We start from the raw sequence: 25,024 nt of genomic DNA, 5'->3' as shown, positions 1-25,024 counted from the left end.
AGGTTCTGACTTCAAATCTTAAAACCCTTGAATTCTAAACAAAAATCTCAATAAACAATAAATAATATATTATATATTAGGGAATATTATATGACATTATGAAACAGATTTGTTCAAATACACTGATTCATTTAGGAATGAATTTAGGATTTATGAGTCATTGAATCATTCACTCAGCCAAAACACTGCTTCTTTCAGGAATTAAACACGACAAGTGTGCAGGCCTAACCACCAAAGACATTGATGTCTCTGCCTCAGCAGTCCAACATCACTCGCCAATGTCAAAGGGATTGAGATGGCCAGTCAAATCACAGAAGGCAGGCTTTACTGTTTAGAGAAACCGGACATGAAAACCAGCACACCTCTTCGGTTTTAATTGTGAGATAAGCTGTAAGTAGATAAATATTTGTAATTGTATTTGTAGAGTCACCTGATTGTAAATGTTTTGAGTGATTTGTGTATGTTTCTGTGTATGTAAACGAATGTATTTTGTTTTATGTGTAACTAAATGTGCTGCCTATCTTGGCCAGGACCCTCTTGTAAATTAGATTTTAAATCTCAAGAGTTTTTCATTTCCTGGTTAAATAAAGGTAAATAAATAAAAAAAAATATTTCAAATCCGACAGCTGTGTTATGATAGAAATTACCAACAGTAATATGCAGTGATGTAAACAACTCTACATTTTTGGTCAGATTTCTGTGAATTGAAAATAACCTTCATCATTACCTTTTAAGTGATATGTGTAATTTGTAATTGAATTTGACTAGACAAGAAACATTTACAGAGCCATTTTGACATAAGATTAAGTGAATATGTGCTTCTATAAATAAATTTAATTTGAAGATAGTTAAAATGCATTTCTTTTGCTGTTTGTCTTTTTCTTTCTTTATTCCCTGTTTATTACAAACTATATTCCTTAATCTACACAAAGTAACTGTTAATATTATGTCTAAAATATAACATAATACTAACCTCTAGTTTTTTTGAACTGTTGTATAGGCTATGAGCATGTCTGTTTTGATCAGAAGCTATTTTCTCATCAGTGTGGCCATAATCTTTGTATTTCTTCCTTAGGGAGAGATGTTGTTCACCAAAATAAAGCCAATTTATTTCTGGCTTCGCTTGTCAGCAGTGAGGTTGAACAAATGTGAAAGATTATGGTATTTAATTTTCTTTCTGACCGTAGCACAATGTCATTACAGGGATGGCTTTAGGGTAGACTGGGGCTTAATGCTGTTCTCGAGAGATGTAAATTAAGTGCATACTTCCTATAACACAATTCTGCCAATATGCATATGGATATTGATCGAGACTTCTGAATGAGTAGACCCCAGTGCACGTTTCCCCTGAGGACACATGCTATGTCTGAACTGATTTTAATATTTAGTCTTCTATGCAAACAATTCAGAATTTGTAGAGGCTAATGTAAATAAAAATAAATAAATAATGAAAAAACATATTAATAAATAATAATATACAAATATGCAGGGTCTCCTCCCTCAGAGGCAAATCCACTGAGGCATTTGGGAAGAGCAAGTAAGCAAACTTTATAAATGTAAATAATTTCCCAGAGAGCAGAGGATGCAGGAGGCAGGCCGAACAAAAATAGTGCTGCGTAGGCACAAAAAATGGATCCACAAAATGAATACATGAATAAAATCGAGCATGCTCGAAACAAATATGCTCTATCCATTCAACGGTATGCCAACAAATCTATGTGAACCAACAGTGTTCCAGCTCCAACAGATGTCAGTGCTCATTTTCTGGCTCACCCTTCATCATTACTCACAACCTGTGAAGCGCTACAATCAACAGTGTGGCCAGTTCGCTTGCAGTAGCTTTTCAATTCTTGTTCTCCTAAAAAGAAATGTAAAAAATTCATGAAGGACCAATATGAAACTTCTGAAGCTTCTGTTTTTCCCACCCACACTTTTCCTTCACTGTTTGAACAGGACAAACATTGTAAAATTTCTGTACTTTTCCCATATGATTCATGGGCCTCACTGTTTGCTGCAGCCTAAACATGACAGAAATCCAGTGCCTCACATCCAGTCCCTGTGCTGGAAGTTATGTCAGTGAAGCATCAGAAAGAAGGATCACCATGGCACCAGTTCTCTGTGAATCACAGCAGACTCGCTGTAATTTGTTATCTTTCGGAGATCCCATTTCCGATGTGTTGATGCAGCAGATAGATTCCCATACTGTAACCATTTATCACCTGTCACTGGAAACTGTTGTCACATTTTTTTTATCTTTCTGCAGGAAAAAAAATCAGCTTTGAGAAATGCTCTTTGCAGAAGCAAAGAATCATAAACTCTGACAACATAGAGTATGAAAATACAAACAATATACAAAATACACGGTTTACATGTATTCATGTCAAAATAAATGTAAACACTGTAGTACTACTGTATATTATGTTTACAACTGTGTTGGTTTGAGCTCAGCTATAGTCATGCTCAATGAACACAGATAATTAGTCATCTTAAAAGTATTATACATTTCCTGCTAACTTTCTGACAGATTATAAAACGAGTAATCCCACGAGTGTCCTCATGTCAAGAGTATTTTAAGTTAAATTGTCTTTATTTTTGTCATCCTGCCGTATTTGAGTGGTGCAGAAAATTACAGTTTTTTTTTTGCAGTTGTTTGTTATCAGAATTAGCAAATGGTTTTGTAATGTTCTCATGTCATTGTCATGTATGTACATGTCTTCACAATAAATAACAAGGTCACTTGCAAGAGAATGTTACAATTTTATGGGAATGCAAGATTTCTTTATACAATTAGGTTCAACAAACTGGTGCACATTAAATTAAGTCAGCCAAAAAAAAAAAGATAATTAATTTATAGAATAAATAATTTATTAGGTTTTACAGTGATTGATTAAGTATTGACGCTTGCTTAAGTGTCATTGCTTAAATATTGCACAGTAAAAATATGGTAATGAAAATTGCACATGTTGTTCATATTGCTGTAATTGTGTTTTCAGAAGTGAAAAATGATTCGCATATGGAATGGTGATGTTAAATTAAATCTGATTAAGATTAATTGCTTGTCTTGGAATTAAAAGTGAAAATGCTGTTTTGCTCAATGAGTTAACGGAAAGGGTGAAGTCTCAGCCCCCCATTGCTCAATGATTTATGAATCCTTTTGTAGTTAAATGTTAGACTAGAATGTTAGAAGTCATCTTTTAGTAAAGTTGCACCATGGTTCTTTTCTATTTGTAAATGACATGTCATTTAAGTGTGCCCTTAGCCTTACTCTGTTTGGACAGCAAACTTCCTTTACTTTGGTCAATATGTCTAATGGTTCGAAATGATTAATGGAAGTGTCCTTTGTGCCTTCATATAAATGATTAAACAATAATGAACAATAATGAAGTTATGAGAATGAAATAGAATTATCAGAGCAGCAAATTCAACAGGTCGAACAATGTCTTTTGTTGCATTCAAGTTTCTGATTAATCTATCCCTCCGATTTAGAAAGGTCTACTGCAAAAATGCCTGAATCAGCGTTCTGTCTGTAACCATTGCCACACCTCAGAGCTTTGATATAAAACCTGTCAAATTTTAATTAATATTAGTTTCATGGCTTGGGTTTTTATGATCGACACTTCTGATAATGAATTTCATTCAGCAGTTACAGACTGTGAATAAGGAATATGTTTCCTGTGCAAGACAGAGGGTAATATTCATCTTCCTCACTCTCTTTAGTCCAACATAACGAATCACAGGATTTTAATTTCTCACGAATTGGCAATTCCTTGTTAAAATGGTGATGCATATTGAATGAGAAAGAATGGCTAACTTCCTACATTCCACCTAATCCAAAAATAATGCTTAGAAATAAAATAAAATAAAATAAAATAATAATAAAAAAAAAATAAATCCTTCTGTTTCTGTAAAATACTTTTTTTTATGTGGTGAGTAAATGTGCACATAGTAAATATACATTCGCAATGAAATTTCACTTGCTATCTTTAGCCTGGAAGAAAAGTTGACAATGTTGAAAAGAGCTTTCATCCTTGGAAGCTGGATTACTTTTTTCCCTTTTGCTGAGGCCTCAGGATCTTTTCGGAGTGCTTTTATCTTTAATGTTTTTCTGAATTGTGAGACTGAGTTGAAGTAGCGCCCTTCACTAGGCAAAGTGTCAGCCTTCACCTGGTGAAGCTATGACATCAAAGAAAGCCAAAATGGTTTTAAACATAAAACCTGAAAAGTAGAAAACAAAAAGTTTTGACCTGCTCTTTGCATTCTGACGAGAGCGCACTATTCAGTGTAACACAGAAGAACAGAGTAAGCCTCGTGAGTCCACAGGCTTATTCTGTTCTTCCATTGCACTCATCGGAAAGGCTTCTATCAAAAGAATATAAAATGGCCTGGGAGTTTGAAACTTAATGTGCAGGGGGTTTGCAGTATCTTATTAAAATCACTTTTATGCCTCGTGGCTTAACCAACATCAGCTTTATTGTCTAAGGAGGTCAGAAACCCTCTTCCATCACGCATCACAGAATCTGAATATAGAAAAGCAGGAGTGTGGTGTTATCTCTCAGAACTCAGCAGACACCAAATCTGATACTCATTCCTTTATGCTAATGAAGATAATAATGTAATAGTTTAAGTTTGTAGAGTCTATCAGGCACAGGATTTGTTATCATGCAGGCAATTTATAATCTAGAGCAGTGCTACATAAAATGGTACACATATATATAAATATACTATATAATATGTATACATCTTGTGTCTTATTTAGTGACTGTAGTGAAAAACGTCTCTAGGTTACGTATGTAATCATGGTTCCCCGAGGGAACGAGACACTGCGTCGAGATTCGCTTTGGGAACGCCCTTGCGTGACCGCGTTCTGAAGCATGTGTCAAATCAGTCCAATGGAGCAGCGAGACGTCACGAGCGGGGTGACGTAAGCACCAGAAAGTATAAAAGCGCATCCGGCAGAGCGCATCCGGCAGAGCGCAAACCAGCTTCGATGAAGTAGCACCTGCAGGGATGCAGGGAGTATGGCAAAGAGACGCAGCGTCTCGTTCCCTCAGTGAACCGTGGTTACATACGTAACCTAGAGACGTTCCCCTTCAGGAACTCGAGCTGCGTCGAGATTCGCTTTGGGAACGAGAATACCCACTGCGCCATACTACCAAGTCCCTGCCTGTGTGTGTATCTTATGAGCACATCACGAAGAGAGAACTTGGGAACCTGGGGTAGATGCCAGGGACAGACAACAGTAAATAGACAGACACATACACAGAGCGCTACTGAAGAGCAGAAGCTGGTTTGCGCTCTGCCAGATGCGCTTTTATACTATCTGGTGCTTACGTCACCCCGCTCGTGACGTCTCGCTGCTCCATTGGACTGATTTGACACGTGCTTCAGAACGTGGTCACGCAAGGGCGTTCCCAAAGCGAATCTCGACGCAGCTCGAGCTCCTGAAGGGGAACTGGAAAGACTGATATATATTTTTTTTGTATAGTGTAATGGATTATTTGTTTCAAGTTTTAAGATAACATACTGGTAACACCGGCTGACCACTAACCCAGCCAATAGGGAACGCTGGCTAATGTTCTGGCAAGGTTCTCTCAAAGTTATGAACAAAAGTTTTTCCTTTGGCATTAATAGAATCTTTATTCAAAGTAATCTTGTCTTTAATAATGTTCTCAAAATGTTAGCACAAAAACATTATTATTTATTATATACAGTATATTATTTAGTTCATTCAACTTAATTGTGGATTGTAGAAACAACTTTAGATAGTAAATCCAATATTTTATTTTATTTGGTGGGACATGGATATGATATGTGTATGTTGTCATCAATCTGTTTTGTATGGTTATAAAATAATTAAAAAAACGGAAAGTTTAGACATTATTCTGTTTGCTCTCAGAGTAAACATCTAGATGTTGTATTTCATGAAGGCAAGTTCTAAAGTGACTAAAATATCAATTTCAAGCAGTATTGATAATGTAACCAATCTGAGAAGCTCCAAGCTCTTCTAGACAAATGGGAGAAGTTTTAAGATTAAATTCCAAAATATAAATATGCTTGAATCACACTGCATGCATTTTTAGAGTCTTTTTGCAGATTGATGGACTTGCAGCAGAATAATTTATCTTATCTACAGAAATATTGATAATTATCCAAACATGGCATTGTGTCGCTCACACAGTACTTGAGTTTATGTAGAAAGAAATGTCAATGATGCTTGACCCGAAATGACTGACCAACAGAATATGCAAGGAGTGCTACACAGAGTTAGTAAGATCCCCACAGAAACTTACAGAGAAGGGAAAATGTGAGTAAAAAAACAGACAGATTTCCATCAGGTGGCACAAAGCAAGAGAAACCGTGAGAAAACCGAAACCTATAATCTTCAGTCAGTCTCTATTGAGCTGTTATTGCATTTGGATGGTCTTTAGAGAGGTGAACTATAACTTCAGTTTAACATTCTGGGATTAAAAAGTCAAGTTTAAACAGGATCGGTTTTATTTTGGCCACTGTAATGTGAGATAATTTTTATTTTATGCTAAAAAAGAGCTGGGAATCAGGTACATATTTGAGAGTTTCTGCTATATATATTCTGCTCATTAATAGACAGGCTGTTAAACAAAAAACAGAGCAACATTTGCTGTAAACATGGCCCGAGGAAACCATCGATGCACACAGATACTATCAATGTGGGCAGCAAAGAGGAAAAGCAAGCACAAATAATCTTGTTTACCATGATAGTTGCGTAAATCCCAAGTCCTGCCCTGCCTCAGAACATTGGATGTACATGGCCTCAGGACTACCAGGCACTTTGGTGAATGCTAATTAAAAACTATGAAACGATCAATTGAACTGCTCTTTGCTCTTGTAAAGTGCATAGAGAAGCAATGGGATGCCAGATTTGTACTGACACAGCAACCTCTTTCTGTCCCTTTCTGCCCTCCTCGCACTCTTCTCTTTCTCTTGCTCGCTTCTCCACAACCTCTGCCTTTCACTGCTCTCCTTTCTGTCTTCATGTCTTTCTCATTTCAGTCTCCCTTGACTTTAGTTTCTGGTTGTGCAAAGCGTTTTTATAGCGTTTTGTGATGGAGCCTTTGGAAAGCAACTCCCCAGAGCTCTCTGGAGTCTGACTGCATGACAACAGATTTTAGAGTTGGGCTTTATAAGAGCCCGGAAAATGAGGGATAGCAACCCAGAGTTATTTGGTTGGACTGTAAGGTTCTGGCATTAGGTCTGTAATTCTGTCCCTGTTGTTCCACTTCAAAGGGTCATACATGAGGAGGAGAGTGTATAACTTCTCTTTTAAGAGTAAGGACAAGCTCTATAGTTACACAGTATGCTCTCCACAGTCCCGAGGAGTTACTAACTAAAGGTAGTGACACTTTACATTTTTCAGTACTGTGACAGTAGTTTACAAAATAGTGTCGACCTACTGTAGTGACAAGCCACTTTTTCCAGTAGTAGGCTACAGTAAAGTATTCAGATGAATTGTATTGCATATGCTGCTTCACAGTCCAGAAAGCTCAGGAATCTCCTAAATTATCCTCTGATTGATTGAGTGAACGAATATATTATGTTTACTAGCCATAATTTGCATTATTTTGTAGGCAATATTAGGTTCTACCATATGGACTCTACAGAAAACAGAATACTTCCTGATTGTAACATTGTAAAAATACGCATTTTCTGTGACGCTTATTTGAAACAGTATACACAAATAAACTTGAATTGAGTTCATTCTAAATGATTCTTTATCCTAAACGTAGTATTTGAACATCAGATTGATTCAAATTAAACAGTTCACTCTTCTGATTCAATTTAGGGAATCAGTTAATTTTCCCTATTTTCTTCATATGTAGCTCAGATTTAGTCAGCATCAATTGTTAGTAACAGTGTTACCACTAGATATATTTTGGTAACATTATGTAACTTTTTTGCTATTCCTAATGGTGAAAATATAAACAATGTTGATAGTTTATGTATTTTTAATCACTGTTGAGTTTACATGTCTTCTATAAGTGACAGCCTAAATGATAGCAAATTTGTGAACGTGAGACCTGTGTTAATTCATACTTTCTCATCATGTAGTTGCAGTATCTGTCTATCGCCTCAGAGAAACCTAATAAGAATTCAGTTTTCTGAATTCCCCGCCCCCCACACACACACCCCACACACACATCTAGTTACTCAATGAGCTTGATACACTGTCACAACTGTCACAAGCTGTCTTCGGACTTAGTACTTATACAAGGTTGTCTCCTTGGAGAAAGACAGAGATAGGCATAGCTGAATTGATTTTTACACACAGACTCAAAGTCAAAGTGACAGACAAAATCACCCCCCCACCCACAAAAAAAAAAAGCAACCCTGGATCATGGTCATGGTCAGCACACGTCTTTCTGTTCTTCTTGCAGTGAGAGTGCATTAAATAAATAGTGCCTATAACAAATACTACATCACGCAAGACTGAATGTTGCATACGTTGATTAATAATGTTATCAGCTCCTTCATTTTCTGTTGTCCTCTTTGATAAATTATAGATATTGCCATATGCGGGATGAACAAATATAGCTCAAGCAAGGCTGAGCCAATCACACCAATTACCATCTCATCCTAGATGAGAAAATCATCAAAAGTGTGGCATCCTGGTTTGAAGTGTCCATCATGAATGAGCGTATATAGCCAGTTCTCAATATTTCACTTGACTTTAGTTGGTCAGCAGGGAGTTGGGCTGGTTTGAGAAAATCAGACAGGCAGAGTCTCTGCTGGCCTCAGGACATTCACACTCTGGTCTGTGAAGGGGGATCTATTGGCCCATTTTTGTGCTGGAAAGTGGATCATAAGAGGTCGTTCATAAGGGGAAGCTGCCCAGTTCAACTGGACAGAGACCAATTTCTTCCTGCTCCCCACATGAACTTCCTCTTAGTGACTTAAAGTTTTTGCATTAGTAGTGGAGATTTTTTATCAGTGAAACAGGTTATACAGTTAAGCCAGCAGGAGGCGACAAGTGACTGTTGTTTTTGAATGAAACACTGAATCATTAATTCAATAGATTCGTTCAAACAGACTGATTCTTTCAGTAATGAAACAAGCGGCCGTATGAGTGAGTTTTTGAATCATTCATTCATCCGATTCGCCCAAAGCACTCAATGGAAACTAAACAAGTGGCTGTTATGAGTGAGTTTTTGAACCATTCACTCTAGCGATTCAATAAAAACACAGCCTCTTTCTGCAACAAAACACTGTGTGTTGCTCGAAGACGCCACGTTTGAAAATACACCAGGTAGGCTAAATGGCAGTATTGTGTTTAAAATGTAAGTAACTCAACATTAATTGAATTGTTGTATAAAAGCAATTACACTCGTTCGAAATCATACTTTTGGTCTGAATATCGACACCGCTTAGAGTACTGAAGGTGACAGTTCTTGTTGGCAGTAGCAACAAATTATTACAGCATGATATAATTAGTGGTTATGTTAGTGGGTTAAATTCAATTTGTTGTCAGTTCTCTGACATGTTTTAAAAGGTAATTTAAACCAAACGTTTCTTTTTAGTTCAGATTTACATAGTTTTATCAACTGGCGACCCAAATGCATATTATGTTGCTACCATCTAACGTTACAAAATGACAGAACAATTTTGTGCATCAAAACACTGCAATTGATGGGTGCATGGATTTTTTATTTTAACGACAAAAGATTGGAAAAGCGTTTTCAATTCCCATTTAAAAGTCGATTAAACATTTATTAAATATTTATGTCTTCGTTGCATTTTATTATTTGCATTCAGCAATGCTAATACCTGCTGTTCGCATATCAGAACCAAGCAAGCTCTTTTGTTGCAACCCACTAGCAAGACTATTGATCATATAGTCCCTAAACATAGACCATGAGCTCAAAAATCTGATTGTTCTTTTTTTCTTTTTCTTCTTCCTCTTTGTTTTTTCTCCATCTACACTATCTTTTAGAAAGCATCAGAAAACGTGCAAGGTCACCTTTCTCTGCAATAATTTCTTAGGGGCGTTTTTAATTGCCAGACCACCATCTGATATTGAAACACTAGAGAGTAGCTCAGTGAGATAACACTGTCTTCCTACAAGGGTGGGTCACATAAATATGCTCTCCTCTCCCATCAGCTCTTCATTAAAGACTGAATAATGTTGAACTGCTGATGAGACTTTATTTGCATCTCCACATTAATTCTAGTCAGCTCCTTTGTTCCCGCCAGAACAAGAGGGTGCAACAGCTTAGTAGCAGTAACAAAGGCAGACCCTAAAAAAATTACAAGACCCCTGCGTTTGTGTGTGCATTGCACACAGTGATTGCTGGTATCATGGCCTGCTACTTTGGTATATCATCCATCATGCTTGGTTTGGCATGAAAGTATGAGGAGCACATTAATCTATTTTTAGAAATTTAAATGAGGAGGATACTTTGTCATGCCCAACTAAATCCGTGGGCACAGTTGATGTTTAAAGCAATGGATAACTCCAGCTGGAAGTCATTTGCAGCTAAGGTCAAAAGTAATCGAAAGTCATTTTTACTGTGGGCTGTTTTCCATGTGTGAAATACTGCATGCTCAACTCGGGATGAGGGTTGGCCACTCACCCAAATTCCCCATGAAAACGCCACCGACCAAACCCACCAAAATATAGGACTATCACGGTAATAAAAAATGCAAATAAAGATCAGCAACTGATCTTAAAGCACATTTCAGGAATATTATCACCTGCCATAAATACACGCATAAAGAGGTTGAGATTTGCAGTAGGAGTTGAAATTATGAGAGAAAGCTTAACAATGGTTGTCTGCTATAATAATGTCATAAAAAAATCCCTTATTAGTCACAGAAACACTTTTCATTATTCAGAATCTTTAAGCCGAAGTGCCTGGCAGAGAAAGAAAACTTTTCTTAGTTCCCCTGCAGTGAATTTCGATCATTTCACAAGGACATTTTGAATTTGTCCTGTTCCTTTTCTGCAGGTTTGTTGCTGGAACATAATGGCGACCATTTTAACGCGATGCCTGAGTGATTGAATCCTTTCCAATGTAATTGGACCATAATGGCTCGGTCATTGGCCTTCTCAGCAACAGCGATTTTCAAGCATTCAAACAGGAAATTCACACTGGACAAAGGAAAGGCAAATAAGCAGACATCCTGACTCTATTTACCTCCTGTGGTGTAAGTGTTTTAATATGTATGCTTGCGCTTAGAGACCAGACCTGGGTGATTTTCAATCTACTAGTAAAATAGGCTCTCCTGAAATAATAGAAAAACTAACAAATACAGTGGGGGCTTCTACGGATCTTAGCCTCTAAATATTCAAGGACAGTTACTCCCCATTTTAAACACATTCTCACTCTCATTCTCTTGAATGCTTAAATGTGGTGCCAACAACTGACTTCCGAATGTTTCATTTTCTTCTAGCTGATTAATAGGGTAGTTAAGGTAATGGAAACAAGACTGTTTAGAACATTTCCTAGCACTCAGTTATTTCTTGGTGAGAGTAGCAGTTCAAATATTACAACATTTGTCAGTGCCACCATGGTAATGGCAAGTTTTGCAATGCGAGATCCCAAATCTACCATAGAAAATAGATAATCGGAGTTCTTGCAGATACCTCTGCATTTCTGAATATTGCTGAACACAATGTATTCTGAAATTGTCACCCTTTTTCCTTGGTTGAGCTCACATGTTAAACCAAATAAAATGACTCAAGAGAAATACAAATTGTCAATTTTCACCGTAACCGAACGACCAGAGGTAAAGAGATGATGCATATCGCCGCTTACCGCTGATGCTTTCTAAACATCCCCACAAAATGCCATTGCATAAAAGCTCTCAAGGATAAGCGCTTTTCCCATCTACACTAACGGCGTTAGCTCAACCTGATTTAAAGTGAACCCGAGTCAGATTTTCCACCGTCGCCTATGCATCATGCTCACTGAGGGTTGAAAACATAATGGCCATTTAGTTGACAGATCTCAATGAGATTATGAGGAAAAAGTGGAGGAAGTGTGAGCAGACTCAAGGCTTTTCCCGAACAGGCACATACCGGCTTAGGCTCCGTAATAAGATCTGAAAGAGCTGATGCACATTAAATGCTCAACATCAGTCACAGGTAGGCAGGGCAGTGCTGGGTTTACACTCACCTGTCAATGCCTATCAAGCTCTATCAAGGACATGGATATAAGTCAGTGACTCGAGGCACAGAATGCGCCGCCGAACGCTAAAAGCAGGTACCTGTTCAATCTGTTATCGTAAGGCTACTTGGCAGACCTGAGACAAATATGTAAGCATGCTCAGCTGTAAAGGTCCATTACTTGTGACATTGGGAAGCCATTCGTAAGATTGAACTGCTGAAAAGTTGCACTCTCAATGCATAGTAACAAGCCAACTGAGACTGATAGTGTATTACAGTGAACCTTTCGGGTTTTGCTAGGTTTGATACTTTTACTGTAAAGCCATTATTTAATTTATGATTACTGAGCCAGCTTTAAAGTAATTATCCCATTTGCTATATTAAAAGCTGATATATATGTTGTTGGGCCACAACAAACTAGTCATATTTATTTAGGCAGCAGCTATTTTCTCTAAAAGAGGGCAGATGCTTTTTGCACTAAGTGTTATAGAAGTAATGTACCAGAGGAAGGGAGAAAATAGCCTTGCCATCAAGATTGGCTATTTGCATTTGTAAACACACACTAGCTGTTCAGTGTCGAAGAGGAGTAGAATTTATTTTGGTATGTAGCTTGTTTTTATATTCGCTTATTAAAAGGCAATTAAGTGGCATCATCTTGCTGGGCTTTTTTAAGCACACAAAAAAGCGCTGGGATTGATGATTTTCTATTTCAACATGTATGTTATTTCCTTTAAGATTCCTTAGGCGAAAAATTTGTCCAAAACAATAGAAAATGATGGCTGAGCAACTGCAGTATTTTCATTTTTTTTAATGGGTTCATTATTAATGAAGTCAGTGATGAAAGACCGGCTTGAAATTCATGTTATTTTTTTAAGGAAGTGCACCAGAAGGACAGTGATAAGAGTTAATTAGCATTGTTTTTTATGTCTTTTGTGAGTTTTAATGACTTTGCTAATAAGGAGCAGCAAATGCCCCAGTGGCTGGTCAGAGAGTGTTTTGTCATGAAATATTCATATTCACCTAATGCTATTCCAACACTTTGGCCCGCTTTCCAGAATACACATTTTTAAGATAAATAGCAAAATATGCCATCATATTCAGTGTTTATAATCCAGCATAAATATATAAATTAAATATAGCATTTTCACAGCATACAGCTTTTTTTTCTAAATTGAAGTTTAAATATAACGAATCCACTGATTCTTTCATCAAAGAGTTCACAGAGTCTAATACCAAACATAATGCATCAGCAAAAGGAGGAGAATGAACAAAGAAAATTTGTTGTCCACCTCAAAATACAGTGTTGATTTGGTCCATGCGGGAATGCTGTGACTCCCTGTGCTGTGTCAGTGAGACTGAGTTATTTTTGAACTGATAGCACTTTTCTAGTACACATCAGTATCAGCAGTTCTCTGTTGCTGGCAAACACTGCAATGACAATAATAGATACCTTGTGTTTGCTGTTGTGCTTTGGCACTCAGGTCAAGAGTAGAGGAGATGGTTTATTCAGACAGCTTGCGCCCCTCCCACCTCCTTTTGAATGATGCTTTTCAACTGTATCTCTGGTAAGATATATGCATGCAGTCATTTTTCATTATGGATATTTGTGTGCTATCTGACGGAAAGTCGATCAATTCAATCCCATTTGAAATTTGTCTATAATGCAAAAAAGTGCTTTGTGTGTGTGTTTGCGGCCCAATTTAGAGAATTAAAGGGATAGTTCACCCAGTAATAAAAGTTCTGTCATCAGTTACTCACCCTCATGTTGTATGATTTTCTTTTCTTTTTCCATGGAACATCAAAAGACATATCAGACAGAATCTTCATACTGTTCTTTCATAGTTACAAACTGACAAACGCACTACTTTGGGGTCAGTTAGATATTTTTAAGAAATTAATGCTTTTATTCAGCAGAGGCAATAAATGTATCAAAAGTAAAGACATTTATGATGTAACAAAATAATTCTATTTCAAATAAATACTGTTCTCTTAAACTTCCTATTAAATAATAATGTTTTCAACGTTGATAAGAAATACTTGCGCACCAAATTAGCATATTAGAATGATTTCTAAAGGATCATGTGACACTAAAGACTGGAGTAATGGCTGCTGAAAATGTAGGAAAAAAATACGTTAAAATGTAATAATATAGACCTATATATTTCACAATATTACTGTTTTTACTGTATTATTGATCAGATGCAGCCTTGATGAACATGAGAGTTTTAAAAACATAAAAAAATCTTCACGACCCCAAACTTGAATGGTAATATAAGAAATTCATTAAGTTTTAAAGCAAATTTTTCTTTTATCCTATCCCAGCAGGCCTGCATCATCCTGGTACACTCCTAATATCAAAGTTAGTTATTAGCAGTTATGTGAGCTCCAGTGAGAGACTGATGAAGAGCATGTGGATTGATGGTAAGTTTGGCGTGCTTGTTGGCCTCACCTGCTCTTCTTTAGCCCAGCATCACTGCCTTAATGCCTCCTCACACTGCTGTAGAGCCCACGGATATCAGCAGAATCTATCATGTGGACAGAATTGCTGACTAGATATTACTTCTCTGCAGTTGCCATAAAACCAGGCAATTAAATGCCATTGGCCTATTCTGTTCTGTCTTAAACCAGTGAGTTCTGGTTGGAGGCAGCCAGTGGAAATGGGAAATTAAATACTGTGACAGTTACTGTGAAATTGCACCTGATGAGGTGGGCTTGGAAAAGAGCTATGGAAATACTTTGTCGTCTTCATGGAAATTCAGCAGTCTAGACGGATTACTTTTTTGATAATCATAGAATGAAGAGTGCTAGTGTTTATAAAGTTAGTCTCTATCATAGTGTTACTGTTATAAGATGAACATATTAAACAATCATAAAACTCCTACATAATACATTTTCAAAACCAAGGCTGGTGACTAGTATTTGAAAAGTTGTAGGTTTGTACTCTGCAAAAGTTTTATGCTAAAACTTTGACCATTTTGCACTGTTACTGTGATATTTAATAACATACTTAACTATAGAGATTTAAATTCTGGCCCATAAGCTGATAAATATTTTCATGCTATTTATAATAAATGGCCAGTATTAAAATTTTATTATATAATGTCTAAGTATATAAACAAAAATCCAATAATACTTCAAAAATACTTTAAAATACATTTTAGCATCAGAACATTACAATATAAAATATGAAAAACCAATGTTAATTTTCAACACTTTTATATTGTTACAAAAAAGAATCCTGAAAAACAAAAGTATCACGTTTTCTACAAAACATATACAGTTTCTTGAGCGCCATCAGCATATTAGAATGATTTCTGGGGATCATGTGACACTGAAGACTGAAGTAATGGCTGCTGAAAATTCAGCTTTGCCATTACAGGAATAAATTGCATTTTAAAATATATTAAAATAGAAAGCAGGCATTTTAAATTGCAATACTATTTCACATTATCACTGGTTTTTGCTGTATTTTTTAGCAAATAAAAGCAAACTTGGTGAGTTTTCTTTCAAAAACATTCTTACAGACTCAAAAGTCAGTACAGTAGTGTATAAACACAGTAAATGAGAATGCACAATTAAAAATCTAATATATGATACTGATTCATTAAAAAATAATCAATATGGTACTAAAATGTTCTGGATTCCTATTCAGATAAGTCTGAATTCTCAGTCCTAGCTGAGACCTTTGGAGGGAATGTAAAATGTTAGACTGTCTTCTTACATTTTATATGCCGAGGGTACCTCGGGGGTCCTAGTGGTCGGCTCACACTGTATTCGCCATATTAGAGTTGTGAGTTTGTACTTTGTGTGCTCAGGGTCCTTGTTTTCAGCTTTGGCAATCTCAGACCACATGGCCTCAGGCTTTGGAGGCCCGTGGCAGTCTATAATTTGGCCTGCACATGCTGTGCTGTAATTCACTAAATAATTTCACAGTTCAAGATGGTGTAGTTAAGAGCAAATGCCAAAAAATAGAATGCCAAAATAATTTTGTCAAACACCTGTTGAGCTGAAAAACTTTGTGTTAAGGCCCAAATTTTCAATTAGTGCACTAGACATAACTTCTATTTGAGAGATGTCATAACAAGAGATGTCACCCTCCATCTGAGCATGCTGGGGTTTTACTGGTAGGAGGGGGCATACAACTGTCAATCTGTTCATGGTTATTTATATCACCAACCATGAACCATATTTCTAGTTTATCCATCACTGAATTTTATTATCTTTTTATGATCATTACACCAGCTCAGGCTCCAAGACCTTTCTGTGACATCTAATTTACTGCATGGGTCAACATTTTTGTCTAAATTTTTTACTGAATAGTGCGACTGGTCCACTCAGAATGCTGTTTGGGCACCTGTCACAGGATGAATGAAGACAGACACAGATATTAATTCTTAGATCATCTCTTCATATATAGAATATATATAAAACAATCTATTGGGTTGATTCCAGTTTATTATTTGTATGCTGGACAGTACTGATGTCCCCAAGGACAAAATAATGTCTATGAGAGATTGCTGCCAACTCTGCGGCTGTTTTTTCCTCTGTCACATAAGAAAAAGGTTCGTTCATTCTGCCCCCACAGTCTCCATATCCTAAAAATAAATTGCAATCAAGCGGGATGCAGGTACGCAATGCACCAAAGCATTACATGCACCCGACTCCAGTGAATAAATAGCTTCATGTCTCATTAGTGGAGCGAATTATTTAGCTTTCATTTAAATTCTGATTCCACCCACTTATCCATCTTGTGTCTAATGTTTGTCACTGCCTGAAATTGGATGGAATTGAATGTAAAGCAGCCATTTGAGCACATCAAAGTAAGATCTGGTATCAGTTTACTGCCATGATAGTAATTGTGGTAGTGGAAACTGTCTTTGAGAGTGTTTTGGGCATAAAAAATAAATGAGTCCATAATGTGCTTATTGTTATTAATTGTCATAATGCATTTTCCTCCAGTCAATATCTGTTTAAACGAGAAAGTATGAGAATGTCTTAAGTAGAGAAAGTGTTGCAGCTGTATATTGAGCTGAGGAAATATAAACATAATGCAATATTGCATTTGACATTTAAACAGAAAAGTTCATCCAAAAATGAAATTACTCACCTGTCTTTCAGGGTTCAAAACTATATAGACATAGGCTATTAAAAAAATAAAAACATAAAAGTGATAAAATCACAACTTTAACTCAAATTTAATTAAAAATGGAAAATATAAACTATAATAAAACATAATAGTACTATATCTCAATGAAACTAAAATAATACTGCTGTCATTTGAAACCTGAATAACGTTTTCTATCAAGGAACACAAGAGGAGTTCTTTTTTATATATAGCAGAATGTCCAAGCTGTTCTTTCCCATATAATAAAAAGTAAATGGCGACAACTGTCCAGCAATAATTTTAGTTATCATATGGGTGCAGATGATTTGGATTATAGTGCAGGAGTCATATGGACTACTGTGGTGCTTATATTGTCCTTATTGCAGCTTGACATCCACTGATCACCATCCACTTTGGATGGCAGCAGCATGCCATGAATATTCTTCAAAACTGTTGTGTTCTAAAAAAGAAATGAAGTCATACAGAAAACATGAGAGCAAGTAAATGATGACAAACTATATTTTGGGTGAACTATCCTTGGAAAATAAACTGTAAAAGAAAATTATGGAAAACTAAATCTCAAAATAATGAGTTTGCTTGTTAAATTTGTTGAACATCTTAGCCATGTATTCAGAACTTGTATATTGATTTTCCCTCTATCATTCCACATCTCTGCCTCTTTTTGTTCTTTCAGTTCATTGATGCTTAGTAACTCTGAGTAGTGCCCCTCAGCCTTTCTGTTTGCCATGGTTTAAATCCACCTCGATTGCAATGGGACTGATCCTGTGTTACATCATGCCATCATCGCTTTGCACATCACCTTCTTCTCCCTAGGCAATAAGAGCTAGAACTGGCAGTGAAAACTTATCGCGTTGTTAGCAGTAGATTTTCTTTGTACTTGTTCTGTCTTGAGAGTCAGACCTCAAAGTACAGTGGTAGTAAAGTTCAATCCAGGGGAAAAAAATAGAGCTGTCATTTTGATGTATTAATTTAGTTCAATTAACTGTAAAGAACATTTAAAATAAATAAATAAAGGGATAGTCCACCCAGAAATGATTTACTCCATTTACAGGTGCATCTCAATAAATTAGAATGTCGTGGATAAGTTCATTTATTTCAGTAATTCAACTAAAATTGTGAAACAATGAACTTTTCCACGACATTCTAATTTATTGAGATGCACCTGTACTCCATTTTGAAGAATGTTGGTAACCAAACAGTTTCCGTTCACATTGACTTCCATTCCAGTCACAGGGAACCAAAACTCTTCAGTTCTTCAACATATATTATTTTATGTTCCACAATAGGCAGTAAGTCATATAGGGTGAGTAAAAGATGACAGAATTTTCATTTTTGGGTGGACTATCCATTTAAGCAATTAATAATGCAAATTTTATATTATGGAATTTTTAATCATCAACATTTTTTAACTAATTTGAATTTAAAAATTAAATGGATTGACAGTTCAAAAAGAAACAAAGGATTTGAATACTGAAGTCTCACACTTAAACCAGTAAGTCAAACAACTCTACATGCTGGTCTTTAGTCACCTCTTTCTGTAAGGTGGAAGTTCCTGTGATTGCACCAGATAAAAACAAACACTTAGCCAATATTGGCTGCCATCTGGATGTGCACGTACGCACATTGTTTTCCTGGCAATCGATGACTCCCTGTCTTTGCTTTAGAGGGTGAGAGTGCGCAGCAGGGGGTGTCCGCTTCAGCCTCTGAGGCATTCGGAGGGGAAGTCTAGACACATGCCTTTTTAAAATCCAACCAATCAATGCCCACTCACAGAATCGATAGGGGCCTCCTATTAGGAGTAATTAGAAAGCCAAACTTAGTTCTGCCAAGCACATCTACCTATGGTCTGGTGCCTAGGCCATATAATAATGTTCTAGGTGATTTAAAGGGGAATGAGTTAATACTAACGGTTCCTTAAGGGTTTCTTATTTTTCAACTTAGGTTAAGTCTCACTGAGGAATGATTTGGAAAATGTGTATTATCATTGTTTTGAGAACAACATAGTAATAAAGAAACCTTGCCTTGGGATAATTTGTACTTATTGTGGTATTTCTCTTTGTTTGGAACACACACAAGGTGGTTTCATTAATAGTTTGTGCTCCTGCGCTATAGAGATGAAATAATCTATTTACGTAAGGACAGGTATAGCCAATGGCCCAGTTCTGAGAATAAATGAATTTTGATCATATTCCGCCAACACTAATCGCCCCTTTTTAAAATCAGTATTCACCTCATACCACTAAGAATTGTGCCACAACCTCTATGCAAACACCAAAGGTGTAGCCATCTGCGGTCGTTATTTACGGGTGGCATTAACATCACAATTTCCATCACAGAAATGATACGGCGCACAGCTCATTCTCAGATCCCTTTTCACCCTTCCTGCACTTTTTATCAAATTACAGGCTTGTCTTCCAAAGAGCGATTCTAGAACTTCAACTGCTTCCTTCTGGCTTAGCTGGCTCTCTGATTCGGAACAGGAGGATTAGCATGATTGATGTAATGTACCCTGCACCCAAGCCCTGCTTCTTTTTCAGACACAACATGCAGTGCTCGCCCAATACACTGTCTGTAAAGAACAGCCAATTCTTCTTTAAAGTCATCCCTCGGGTAATGTGGTATATAAATGCATAGTTATGTAATAAAAGGAGGTTCTGTTAAGCGTCTTGGATGCTTCCTCTCCATCTAGGGAGGTAGTGAATCTAAAATAAAAGGAATGTGCACTCAATGCTGGATAGGTGAAACGTCATCTTCTCGTGGGTCGAAATAGGATTTCCGCATCAATGCAATAGTGCTGCATACATTTATATATTTTAGTATTGTAGCACAAGGAAAACGGTCATTAGTGGATTTCTATGCACCGACTGGTGCTTTCTTATCAAAGCCAACCCATGTTTTCGATATGCTATCTACCCGGGGTGTAAGATATGAAATATTAATTAGGTAACTAAACATTTGCCCAGTAGACCTTTTAAAAGGCTTTTGCAAAAAGTTGTTGTTTTACATGGTCGTCTGCATTTTTTTTTCTTTTATTTTTTTTTTTGTGTGGGAGAGATAACCTTTTAAAATTGTTATGTAGCAGTTATGATTGCTATCAATGCTGTTTTCTAAACAGTGTTCATACATATTGATGTGATGTTAAATTAATAACGCAGTTGCCAGATAGTAGGGATGGGAATCATAAAGAATTTAATAATTCTGGTTTTGATTCTTCTTAATGATTCAGGTACTTAACACTTCCATTAAGGTAACATCTTTTTAGAGATGGCATACGTGAAGTCCAATAATTAACTTTATAATTAAATTCAACAATACTAAACAAACAAAATATAGTAACACATTTAATTCATTAATATTTTTTTTAAATACTACTGACAACAGGTACTGTGTGTATTTCACTATACATTGTGATATGATTTATTTCTCTTCCGATTTAGGTCTCATACATCTGTATTAGAGTCAAATGATTGTGAATCAGACTACACTGGTGGTGCTGTATGTTTTTGATTCCCTTAAAAGAACCACCTCAAAAGTGTCAGTCATTCAGGAATCATAATACACTGTATAGACGGTATGCTTATTCACTAAATGATTCAAAAGATTAATTTTGTTCTGTAATCAGACAACACTGCTTGCACAGTCTGCTTTTGATTCAGTGAAGTGAAGCGGCTCAAGAGTCATTCGTTTGGGAAGTGGACTACACTGCATCCACTGTCTGTAGATTCAGTGATATGTGTTGCGGCAAAATCAGGATATTTTCAATATTCCTTATACTTCAGGGGAAGCATGCATGCACTAGAACAGTTATTGAAAATGAACATCATTTGGTTTTGGTATTAAAAAAAAAAATCTAAGTACTATCAGTTCCCAATCCTTTTTGAGAGTGTGGTTTATATCTAAAACAAGCACAATTTCAAAGCAAAACCCCTCATTCTCCACTCTATGCACTGTCAGTGATACGTTACCACTTTTAAAGTATCCAGAATGCTTTTCTTTTGTGCTCATTTAGAAATGAAAGAATCGGGATATTATTTTAGCACAGCAATAAGAGATGTGTAGAATTAATGTGCACGTATGGCAGCAGGAACAAACAGATGGAGCTTGAATTTCACTCTCTTTCCATCTCAGAGACTACCAATTAATTTCCAGGTGGGTGGGAATATAATGTGGAGGATGTGAGGGTTCTTTGCCGAAGAAGAACGTGTTAAAATTTTGTCTCCATTTATCTTCAAAGGAGCTTAAACAAGCTGGAATGATAGAAGCTTTTTGTACTGTAATGAAGACAGAAAGCAGAACTACACTGTATTAGCATGGGACCAGAGTTACATGTAATACTGTACATGTGATTAAAATAAACACATCAGTCTATAATATAAAATATATCAATAAGGAGTCAACTAGTTTAAGAAATTTAGCAAGAGAGGAGTAAACAATTGTTTTCTGGTGAGGTTGAGAAAAATGGTCTATGTATGGTCATTGTAGGAAGCATTTTTTTTCTTATCAGATAATTAGGCACAACCCAATCTATTTCATTTATGCACCTAACTGTCCATTCTAATGAAACCACAAAATAAAATTATAAGAAATGTGCCCTACTTACTGCTGCAGAACTGCAATTTTGATTTATTAAAATAAAGTGTTAGATTAGGGCACATTAGAGCCCAGAACCCTGTGTACTCAAATCAAAAATGCTACTTAACATTCAGACTGATCCATTTATCCACTGAGCTACAAAATCCTGGGACCAACAGTGGCAGACGAATGAAGATTTGAGCATTTGATTTGATCAGCTAGAAAAATTACTCCCTCAAATCCCTGAGAAATGAAAACTTTGTGGTACGTTGAAAAATAGCAACTCAATTTTCTATTGATTTGGACATTTTTTGACTTGGAAATGAGCAAATACTGTGTTGCGGGCTTTGATTAATACATCATATATTCATCAAAATATTTCCTAACATTTTTAGTGCCTAACCTAATTAATATTCAAAAGTTAAGACTTTTCCACTGTGATGATGCATCCAGCACATCTGTGCACCCCCTCTGTTTCCATCACTTTTTTTAAACAAACTGATGCTTTCGCTGTATCCTTTGACCTCCTTCTGTTTAAATATTTAGGTCTACTTTCCCTCCCAATGTCTGTTTCTCGGTGAGCATGACAGCGTGTTGAACAGAATGTATTACATTCAACCAGGTCGCATTCAGTGTTCGGTAAGTGTGGTGATGTATATCTGTGCCGGCTCTTTTACAAGGTCAATCCTCTGCTTGAATAAAAAATTTATTTATCCGTAAATGAGGCCAACAAAGCCTCAATATGCTGTATTCATTTTTTAGGAGAACACGCTACAACAAAGCAAAAGTGAAGCAATGTGTTTAAACCTCACAAACAAGGTGACTCAGCATATCAGAGTCTAGCTCTATAGGAAAGAATGTACTTTATTATATTCATTAAAAGATCCTAGGAAGAGCATCCTGTTATTTTTGCTGTGTACCCGGAGGAGCTCAATATACCATGAATGCAGTGTTTGTGCAGAGGCACTAATAAGAAATCATTGAGACTCACCTCATTTAAAATGCATGAGGCAATGGATCTCAGATCTAATCCTGGCAATTAGTAATTAACAAAAGAGTCTCACAAGCACGCTTGAATCGGATAGTTGTTTAGATAAGGCTTTGCTAGACCTACTTGTCGTTAATATCCATGCACTTCTGTGACAGGCTGAAAAATAACCAATGGTGATTTAGCTGGACAAACTTTATGCAGTATTTTGTGTGGACCTGTCTGTGCTGCTGCCCTGTGGTTGTTCGCGGGTGGAAAGGCTTTCATTATTGCTTGACCCGTTCGCAATTAAACTGACCCCAGCTGTCCACGCTGCGCGGAGTGGCGGAAGCTCCCATCACTCTCGGGGTGAATAACTTCAACATCCGCTGTTGTGCATGCCTGAGCACTAATAAACATGCAGGGTGGAGTGTGTTAACTATGGCTGTAAAGATGTATGCTGTATGAATACACCACAGTAGCCACAGTCCACAGTTCTCAAGGGTTTTCGCCACATTTTGTTTGTTGCTTTGACTTTTCTAGTGTTGTCTTGTACTGCTTTGTGTTTTGTAAAACTTTCATCTACAAAATTTTACTATATACTGTTTAAATATTTTGGGGTTGGTCAGATGTTTTTGAAAGCAGTCTTCTTAGCGAGGCTACATTTATTTAAAGGGGTGGATGACTGTGATTTCACTTTTTTAGTTAGTGTGTAATGTTGCTGTTTGAGCATAAACAGTATCTGTAAAGTTATGACGCTGAAATTTCAATGCAAACAGATATATTGTCTTTTAAATTTATGGCAGTTTAATGTCTACAAAAAGGGCTCGGAGGGACTACAATGAGCTACTTGGTGACATCACAAACCCTGAAATTGACATAAACCCGCCCCCGGGAACATGCAACAAAGGGGGCGGGGGCGGGGCCATGTCGCACTGCTTTAGAGAAGAGGAAGAGTTGTTGCCATGCCGTCAAAACTAGGGCTGCACGAAAATATCTATTCATATATGAATCGCGATTCTGTCTTCTAACGATTATAATGGATTCACAAGTTTCAAAATCAATGTTTTAAAGCAGCGGTTCTTAATCCAGTTCCTCCCTGCTCTGCACATGCTCTGCTCTGTATCTCTCTCTCTCTCTCTCTCTCTCTCTCTTATTCAGATTATTAACTCGTCAGCTCCATCAGTGAACTGTGTTCCAATTATACAGTATAGACAAACAGATATTTTTCACATAGCTACGAGAAGTGTTTAACATGGATGCGCATGCAGTTGCCGTGGTAGCGAGCAATACTTGCTGGCAAACACTTTACTGTTACAAAAATGCTACAACGCAATCATGTATTCTGCTGTATTAAAGCTTTAATCCGGATAAAACCGTATATTAGAAGCTAACATAAGCAGTAGCATTTACAAATAACAGCGTATCTAAAAGTATCAGACAACAACAAACAAAGAAACATACCATTTTGAAACGTCCTGTAAGAGCCGTGCTTGCACAGGTTCTGCGCGATCCTCTTCACTAATATTCTCTGGGTCTCAATCGGGCTCAAATTGATAAGCAATATTGACGACGTCATCGTTTACAATACAACCATAAGCACATGCACTGAGGTGAGGGGCATGACGTTTCTGAACGTGCACTAGGCGGTTTAGCGAATCACAACACACTTAGCCAGCTAACCAATCTGAGCCCATTGCGTATTTCTGAAGGAGGGGCTTCATCAACCCAGGAAATCATCAGTGCGTTTATAGGAGAAGGGAGAGAGCGGTGTAGAATAAAGGTAAATGATGTGAAAAATAATGCGTTTTTTATTTAAATTAAGCATTAACATATGTTAGACTGCACCCCATAAACACAATCAAGCCTAGAAAAAAAAAAAAGTCAACCACCCCTTTAAGGCTCAGAAAGGTAATAAGGACATTGTTAAAATAGTGTATGTGACATCAGGGTGTCAAGCCGCCTTTCCACTATCTCCGACGAATGACAGACCTGAAGTCATTCATTTCGAATGAAGAGTAGTGTTTTTTTACAGTCTATGTGCAGGAGCTGCGTGGAGTTCCGATCATATGCGCATGTGCGCATATGCTTCAAACGCTCCACCATCATCCCCGTCGCAAAGAAATCCAAAATTACAGGACTTAATGACTACAGGCCTGTGGCTCTAACGTCTGTGGTCATGAAGTCTTTTGAAAAACTGGTGCTGGCCCACCTGAAGGAC

At 36.9% G+C, this 25,024-nt stretch overlaps 1 protein-coding gene across 3 annotated transcripts in view; it reads right to left on the bottom strand.

Moving 5' to 3' along the window:
• Positions 1–25,024, bottom strand: part of tnr (tenascin R (restrictin, janusin)) — a 138,345-nt gene that overhangs the window by 69,338 nt on the left and 43,983 nt on the right. The window lies entirely within an intron of this gene.

The sequence above is a fragment of the Sinocyclocheilus anshuiensis genome, unplaced genomic scaffold, assembly GCF_001515605.1.
Source record: "Sinocyclocheilus anshuiensis isolate Anshui unplaced genomic scaffold, SAMN03320099.WGS_v1.1 scaffold375, whole genome shotgun sequence".
Lineage (NCBI taxonomy): Eukaryota > Metazoa > Chordata > Actinopteri > Cypriniformes > Cyprinidae > Sinocyclocheilus > Sinocyclocheilus anshuiensis.
Note: the sequence above shows the minus strand (reverse complement) of the source record. Positions and strands in the feature narration are given on the sequence as shown.